Genomic DNA, 9642 nt, shown 5'->3' on the forward strand with positions numbered 1-9642 from the left:
CATAACACATCTGCACTTAGATTTAGTCTTGAATGCATCCAAATTTTGTTATTCTATGTGAAGGGACAAAGAAAAACATGTTTGTCCAAACAGGTTTAGAATTACAGCTGCATTTTTCTAAAAGTCCATATGTTAGTGTTTAGTGTTGAGAGGAGGCTCACTCATGCAGGACTCTCATTGGCTCACTGAAGTTACGTGAACCCACCCATCCTATCAATCCCCTCCACATATAGTGTTCCAATAATTGTCATAATTCCAGTTGTCGAAGAGTTATGGACATCTAAAATCAATTTGATTCATTAGTAGTGGTTGCAAGGTGCAGACAATTAATGCACACTGAGATGTCTTAAAGACAGCAGTGCAGTACCTGAATGTTCTGACAGATACTAAATCAAGTTATTATACTACAGTATATACTTTATGGGATAAGAGAGCAAATGATAATATGTTAAATTGTAACTTGAAAAACTGACCTTACAGTTCTACAGAAGATGCTTTATTGAGGTCATTAAATACATTTACAACTACAGCTTCTGGTTGCAGTATTACACCCCAACACATACAGCCACATGCACCTGTGTTGTTAACTACAGTTTCTTTATAATTTATGTTTCTATGATAAAACCATGACATCATATGGACAATAAAGTTATATATTTGTGTAATGTAGTAGTGTGAAGAGCAGACTGATTCAATTAAACTACTCTTAAAGGCACCACTGTGGCACCACCCACAATCCAAGCAGAAAAACATGTTCTCTTTCTCAATCACAACACCAGACGATGAAACTCTCTTTGCCTAAAACAATCCTGCAACAAATCCAAAGGCTTCGATCGCTAAGTGGAATCATCAGTAGACACAGGGACCAATTACCCATAAAGCATGCAAACTGACCAGTTTGTGACACAAAAACACAAGATAACACCAGCTTAGTCCAGATTGCTACAAAGACAGACCATTCACCAGATATCTCTGCACTAAACTTAACTTTCCATGGTCCATAGAAACAATCAGAAGAACTTTCAGGCTCTGACTCTGACATGTACATAATCAAAATAATAAGAATAAGAATAATTTACTTCTGCATCCTTTGCAGAATCTGTCCATATTGTTTTTGTTCATAGTGTGTATATGTGTTCTCTGTACTGTAGCCTGTTCTGATTTTATTATTGTATTATTGTATAAGTAAGCATGTTGTGAGCAATGTACAATCCTGAGTCAGATTCATTGTATGTGTACATATACCTGGCAAATAAAGCTGATTCTGAAATTCTGATTAAAGATTACCTGAGACCAAACATCCGAGCATGAGGGCCTTTAGAGGGCAATTATGTCATTCTGGTTGACATCTTTGTTCACTTTTTCTTGTCTACTCTCTCCCATTCATGTCACAGTTTCACAGTTTTTATATTGACATTCTTTTTATCTTCTTTATTAGTTTGTCTGTTCATGTATTGTCTTAAGTCTTTATTGTTTGTAGTTTTAGGTCCAAAGGTACAATAATTAATGAGTAGGTCCCATAACTCAGAATCAAAGGCTGTATAATAGATAGGCTACCCATGTTAGTGGGCTTAACTGTTTGACCATGGAGCTTTGTGGAAAGTCACAGCTGCAGGAACTGATTCAGATATTTATGAACTAAAGATTTATTAGTGTAGTATCTCCCAGTCTGTTCTCTAATAACTCATAATTATCTTCTGTAGAGTCCTCGATGCGGAGTTATTCAGGAATTACTCACTGATCATTCCTTAATTATTCATTAATGTTCCTGATTTGTTCCTCCTCACTCATATTCCTGAGATGAGAATGGTCTGCATATTCTAGTAACTGCTCACATATTTGGGTTGTGTATTGTTAAGTGTTACCGCTCTCCTTATTCAAGTCCTCCATGGAAAACATGTTGATGAACTGCTTGAGTAGGCCTAATAGTGTTAATTGTATGTGGCAGCTCTTCAATCCAGTAACAGTTCACAAACCACTAATGAGAATTTCATGCCCACACCTCATCGCTGTCTCTGCGACTGTCCCTGAGGACCTTTGTTTTTCATACTGTTACCAGGAGGTTCGCCGTTGTCATGGGCTGCAACTACACATGCAAACAGAAGAACACAACGTGCGGGATTAGGTAATATCTGCTGCTTTACACAAGCACAGCTTTTAGATAATTTCATAGTGTGACATGTAGTTGAAGTGCCGCTGGACAGAATTGCACCCACAGTGCTGCTTTGCCAGAGCAGATGCAGTCATTCCTGCTTTTCATAGTCTCATCTTGAAAAGCAGAATGTTGATATAATTGATGCTTTAACTGGTTCAACTTAAACATTATGTCATACATCATGCTGCTTTACAGTAGACTGTAGGTCTGAATCCCCTGGTATTCAGCCTCTCTAAGGGCAAACACCTCAGTCAATTAGATCTGTCCCACGCCAGCACTCCTCACGTAGTTGTAGTAGTTCAGTTCAAGGGAGCAGAACAGCTGTCACGATAAGATAATCGAGAAGTAAAAATGAGTGAATTGTCACCGGAAACAAATCCACAAATACTGGTGAATGGACAGGAGAAGGACAATGGAGAACAGGAGAATTCAGCAGAAGAGCGGATGTTCTCTTTTAGTCTGGATGATAAATGTTCAAAGGACAGTGATGCTGCAGAAAAGAAGACACAAACAAAGAGGCCGGCCATTTTCCAACAGGTAGGTAACCAGATCAGATCACAAGTGGGTATGAAGGCCCCAAAGAGCAGCATACTGGAGCTTGTGCAAAGGGTCAAAGACAGAGAAATTGAGATTGCACTGGCGAATGGTGAATGTGAGAGCAAGAATGTCAGCAGTGAGGAGAAGAAACAAGACGTGTCGACACGTGAGCGCAAGGATGAGATGGATCTGAAGGAGGAGGAGTTGTGTGCAATTTTTGAAGAAAAGCTTGAGGCTAGTAAAAATGCCTTGAGGGATGAGTTTGAAGTTCAGATTTCCCAGGTGCGTAAAGAAATGCAGGCCTACACTGACCAGGCTCTGAAAGACTTGAAGTGTAAGACGCAGAGCTGGCAGTCCCACAACCTACAACAGGCATATCCCAAAAAACAACAGGAGGGCAAAGGTCCAGACAAGAAACAGAAGCCTCCAGCACTGGCGTCCAGAAGAGGTAGAGTCCTGACCCGCACCATGACCACCATCACCCCTAAGACCTGTGCTCCCGTCGTCATTGGCCCACGCGCCAAATCAGAGACATTGAGTTCCTCGAAGCGTGAAAACTCTCAACTTTTCCTGAGAGATCCAGTGCCCTCCCTGCCGGGCAAAAAGACGCTGCTCCCCTCTGCTTGCCCCCCAGTGCATCAAGGCAAAAAGCCAGTCCGGGCAAAAGCTAAAACAGCGAGCCGACTCTGACTTGGAAGAGAAAGAAAATCTTGCCACTGACTGACAGCAAACCAGAACCATGAGCATTCAGGTCACAAGTGTCACATTTAGAAAGATATTGTTAATGTTTGTAACCATTACTGAGCCTGCTACATTGCTGTCCACTTTAAGATTTGCTGAGCTGGCTGTTACCTCACTTTCAGCCACTGTATTTCTGTAGAAAAAAAAAGTTTTCCAAAATTGCCATTGTAATGGTGAAAATAATAAAGCATCTTGTGAGAGTTTGAAGAGATTTCCCATTCATTTCAATTTATGCCATTAGTTAGCCCAAACAAAGGGGGTAGTAGATATCAGGATTCTGTTTAAATGCTCATTTGGGATTAAAGTAGAAAAGGACTGAAAGCTATTGTGGAAATATGTGTAACTGGCCACTTTAAAGTGAAAATGAACACGGTTGCCATGAGAGTAACCAAGGATATATAACAAAACCTTTATAATAATTTACTAAACTAAAAAGTAATTGTAAACTTTTTTAGTTTAGTACACCGTGTGACAGTCATGACCCAAAATATTGTTGGTAATTGGACAACCTGACCAACAGAGGGCAGCAGTTAATTCACATTTGCTCACAAGAATCCTGTCGGGATGAATTAAACTTCTGTGTCACCTTTGCAAAGAGTGATGAAGCAGTTTTATCACTGAAGGACTGTTGTAGCTGCAGGGAGGCAACATGAACTAATAGCTAACCTATTTTTTAAATTCACATTTTGTCCTGTGCAGCACTTATTTAAAGAGCAAATATGTATGTATGACCCTGAATAATGATTGAAAAGGCTTTTGTCATTGAGCAAACCCTATACTATCAAAATTGTAATGGGACAGCGTTGGGCAACTGACCCATGAGATCATTAATTTGAAGTTGTAGACCAGCTGGAAGGTGAAGGCCCCTCCCATCACTAAGTTCTGCAGTCTGCTGCTGCTCCCCAGTGGCCAAACAGCAGAGGCCTGCTGCTGTACAGATTAGCTCCCAGGAAAGCAGACATGTAACTATGATGAAAAGATGAAGGGGGGCATGCAACATGTGCAAAAAACATTTTTACTTTGATGAGGCTTTCTAATGACAGATTTTAAATTTAAATCAGTTTGAGCAAATCAAACTTTTTTTTCAATTATGTGGTTATTTTTTTCACCATGGTGCTGATTCTCCACAGTCCCTGGTATTGCAGGAATTTGAAAATATATCTTAAATACCCTGGCAGGGTGAAAAGCTCACCACATGTACTGATAGTGAAAGAATAAACTTTTAGATATGTTGATATCTGTCCATATCTTTCTTGCAAAAATGTTATATGGTGTCATTTTCTAGCTTCCGATGAGGGTCAAAGAGGTTAAAGGGTTAAAAATAAACATCTGACATCCTACCATATTTAAACTGTGCAAGAAAGGTAAACTGAACCCTGTTGTTTACCACTGATATTTCCTTGTGTGGACCTGAGCACCTGAGTGCTTCCAGCAGCTGAACTGGCACTGGGACCAGCCAGTGACAGGAGATGCATTTAGCCCTGAGGCAGGCCCAGGAGGAGTGTTCCTCGATGCGGGCCCTTCACAATGGACGGGATAGAGAAGGATGAGAAGAGGATCTTTGTGTCTAACGGACGATGAGCCCTGAGCAACCATATCCGGAGGGGACAAGAGCCCAGCACATTCAGGTCTGGCCAAGCCACGCTGTCCTCGGAAGCAGCATCTCTCGCCTAACGATATCCACCAGTAGCAGGGCTCATTGCTATGCACTATGCAGCCAGTTCATGGTTTTTCCTTCAAATATGCAGATAGATAGATATATATATACACATATGTTATAACCCCAGTCTTTACAGTGTACTGTATTTCCTCTTACATATTTGCTCAGCTGAAAGCTAAAATCCTCTCTGTCACCCAGTCAGCTGTACTTAGTGCTGCAACGGGTGGAGTGGATATGACCCTGAACAACAGTGAATAACAATGACAGGGTGGCGGTGCTGGAGGAGATCCATTTGAAAGCCCTGATTTCCTAATCACCTCTTGAAATGTGCCACAAGATAACAAGATTACCATGAAAACACTGATCTCATGTAAACGCTGTGTTTTTCTTGGCCGTCGTTCTCAAGCTCTGGACAATTACTGTAAGAGGCTACTTCCAGGTTAGACAGATTACTGAGACAAGTTCATTTCAATAGTGATTCTTGAGCAGACGTGGTAGCAATTTACAGTCATCACATGGGGAAGAGTTGAGGTGCTAGACTGCGTTGTTGGTGTGTATTGGATGCTCAAGTGGCCACTTTTGTGAGGCATGATTAGACATGTAATACCCCATTATATGTGAGACCTCATTGATAAGATTTGTGGTGATTTGTTTCCAAGGACTGTGGAGTTCTCTCAGCAAAGATTCAAGCAAAGGAGGGAGGGAGGCGAGTATAAATGAGCTTGAGCTTTTGAGCTTTTGCTTGTTTTTATTTACATCCGGAAGCACAAACTTCAAAAAGATCACAAGACAAGCTCTGTGGAAGGGTGGAAAAACAAAGCTCAAAAGTACTGGACATTGGTGAAACTCTATATTTCCATTTTATGAGAATTCATATTTTTACTGTACTTCCTTTCTATATACAATATGTTAGATTTTATGGAGGCTGCAAGCTAAAAAAAACCAACCCATTTTTCATTATCAATTAATCTACCCATTATTTTCTTCCTTAACCATTTCTCTATGAAATTGTGAAAAATATCTATCACAGTTTCCCACAGTCCAAAATAAAGTCTTTTGTCTGACCAACAGCCTAAAAGCCAAAGACATTTATCTCATTGTCATAGTGTAGAAAACCAGCATATACATGGACATTTAAGGGCCTAGATCCAGCAAAATGTGGGCATTTGGACTTAAAATATAGTTTAGACAATTAAAAAAAATGTTGCTGATTCATTTTCAATTGATCAACTAATCATATAACTGAATTTTTGTAGTTTATTATCACAGCCATCATCTCTGGATAATGAACATTTAAGATGTGTAGCTCTGTAACATGTTAGCTTGTTTTGTAGCTTACAGTTCATTACATTATGGTTAATGGGTTTTCATTGAAAGGATGTCACCATGTGGGAGGGAAGATGCAACATCATTGAGACAGAGAAGACTGAAAAGAGAAATGTTTCATGTTCAAGGCGTGTACACTGTAAACAAGCAGTGAAACATGGTGTTGTAGTGGAAGGGGATGGGGAGATGACAGAGGAAATCTGCTGCTTTCCAGGTTTCTGCGTCAGGTTGGACTGACTTGTTTTGGTGGATCAGAGGCTCTGCTGTCTAGACAGGTGCTGGGCTCATACTGAGACCACCGACTCAGACACTCTATGTCATTAACAGTTCAGTATGTGCCTTAATCCTCTGGATAGTTTATCATCATGAAGCTGTCATTCCTGGACTTTAATGAAGGTTTTCCTGAGTTTAATAAGGGTATCGGATTGATGCTATTTATTCAACTACAAAGCTTGTTTCTATCAATGCAAAAAAGGGAGAACAAACACCATTCTGCCAATAATAAGGTGGATAAAATGGGAATGGACTCATCCTTTGTTACACACTACTGGAGCCACATACACACAAAAACTGACTACTAACTGACTGCTAGTGATACAAACTTGCAGCTTCACAGCTGTCATTCCTTTTTTATTCAAAAGCTGCCAAACTGTGACATCAGATTTTTCCAAGTGAGGCCCGCCTGCTTCAAAACAGTGAGAAAAACATACAAAACAAGATAAAAATTAAATATAAACACACATATATATATGAATATAAAAATCTCTCAGGAAAAATAACCAAAACTGCTCAACTTGCAGAAAATGTTGTGTTCATGTACAACACTCAATTGCTTAAAAAAGCTGATTGAGAAAATGTGTTTTCAGGGCCTTCAGAGAAATAATAGGTGATTCCAGAAAAGGGCAGAGATGAAGAACACACACACAACGTGTGACCCCACCAGGAGACCCTTTGTGCTTCAGATTCACAGGTAAGACAAACAGGCAGGGCAGGGAGAGGGACACCTAAAGGTCCTTTTGATCTTTCAGAAAAAGGTTTTGGACCATTAATAAGCGATGCTCTCACCCCTCCCCACCCCACTTCTCTGCTCTGTGTTAAACCAACTAATGGATGGATTGTCTGGAGATACTTTCCCTAACTGCGTCTTTTGTGACACGTTTCCCTGAGCTAATGCTCTTTGTCTTGGGAGTGATTATAGGAATGGGGAGCTGATTGTGTGTGTGTTTGTGTTATAGTCTGGCAACAGGTGGACGAATGTTACAGAGAAAGTGGGGTTAGTGTTGACAGCCCATGGAATGTGTCAGATCTCTGTTTACATGTGCATATGAGCACACACACACACACACACACACACACACACACACACATTTGTGCATTTGTTGCTGCCTGGGTGGGATGGAACAGCAGGGAGATCTGAGGAGAGGCGAGCAGTTGTGTTTTGGTTCAGATGTCCCATTTGGGTGTGGCAGCTCACACTGACGACAACACTGCACCTGTGTCTGCTGCTTTAATGTGTTTCACTTGCAGTTTGGACTGGAGATGCTGAGTGATGGCGCTACCAGTGAGATTAAAGGAAACCTGTGGTGATATTCTATATTCTTCTCATTATTAATAAATATCATGATAAAAAACTAAACCGAACATGAATTGATCCCACTAACAAGTATTGTCTGTGTAGTTAAAGGCAGCATTATTTAATGTTGTGGTCCAAAAAACTGTGAAAAGCACATTAATGAACAACACTGTTGCACTGTGTGACATGTTCCTTTTTTACAATGAACCCACACACTATTTTGAGTAAAACCCATATAAACTGTGCTGCTGCTGAAAATATTTACTAGAAAACTAATTAATATGCAGCTGAATATAGTCCCCAACAAATTCCTAAAAACTACAGTGCCCAGTTGTGTTATGATTTTATTTATCCCATTTTAACAAAATAAAACTATATATTTTAAACGTTCTTAAAGACTTATGTCTTCAGTAGCAACACGTAGGTTTCAGAACTGAGAGCCACAAATAGGGTAATGCCTTCAGAAATTAGTGTACATTTGGGGCTTTTCAATAACACAAATATGTGGAATATCATCAGTCTTATCCTTCAAGATGGGAGGCATCAAATTCTCATTTGATCTTTAAATTTGACAGGAAGTCCACAAAATGAAAGAAACTAAAACAGCTTGAGAAATAATGATTTAAATAAAAATTCAATGAGTTTGTTTTTAATCGGAATTCAAGTGTGAATGCACCTCATTTAATATGATGTCTTTAATACTTTTGAAGTGGAGCTTGCAGAAGGCTAGCTAGAAGAGTGTTTCTTTTTTTTGACAAGCGAGAGCAGCAAACGGAAACCAGCATTAATAGAAAGGTTCATGCCACAACTCTAGATGAGGAACAAAATATATTTTAAGGGGCCAGTGGATTAATATGGTTGAACTCCCTCCAAGAATACCTTGGGGGAACTGTAAAGCCCACACCCAAACAACAACACACGCAAACAGGTCACTCAGGCCACACACGAACACAGACATCATTTATGTAAATTCAGAGGCCTACGCAACTGTTGTTTTTGTGTTGGCGGTGCACCCTGTGTACCCCCAGTGCTTTGGTCAGCTGGTATTCTGGGTGAGTAGTCCCAAAGTGGACTTGCTGGCTAACAGCATGAGACAAGCTGTCAGCCCAGCTCATCTCAATAACAACAAGTCTGGCCAGTCCAGCATGCATGGTTGACTCCATCCTGATTCCACTGTCTTATTGTCAAACTCATAACTACTGTTTAACGATGAATCAGATGAATGCTTTTGTAATGTCCTGTGCAATGTTTAATGATGTTGTAAAAGCGTGTTATGGGTTTGATTCCCTCTCCCTCTTCATGTATTAACTTATGGTACTCAAAGGACCTTAAAAATCTCCACGTTCATCACATTTGACCTAACTATATGAAGAATAATGATGTGTTTTAGCATTCTTGTTTCTGTCCCTGTGTGATGAACATGCCAAGGCCCTCACATCCATCACAGTGAACCATCCTGTGATCTCCTTCAGGCTCTCCACCGCTGTCAAGTCTGCTCCATATTGCCAGGATGGACAATAAGTTACATATGATCTCTCACACACAAAGACAATATGAATCATGCCGCTTCACGTTCTCACCGTTTCACATATGTTGTTACTTAAAGACCTGAAGCAAGACAAAGTCATATAGCTGTAATTTTTTTTTACA

The sequence above is a fragment of the Micropterus dolomieu genome, linkage group LG21, assembly GCF_021292245.1.
Source record: "Micropterus dolomieu isolate WLL.071019.BEF.003 ecotype Adirondacks linkage group LG21, ASM2129224v1, whole genome shotgun sequence".
In the NCBI taxonomy this organism is placed as follows: Eukaryota; Metazoa; Chordata; class Actinopteri; order Centrarchiformes; family Centrarchidae; genus Micropterus; species Micropterus dolomieu.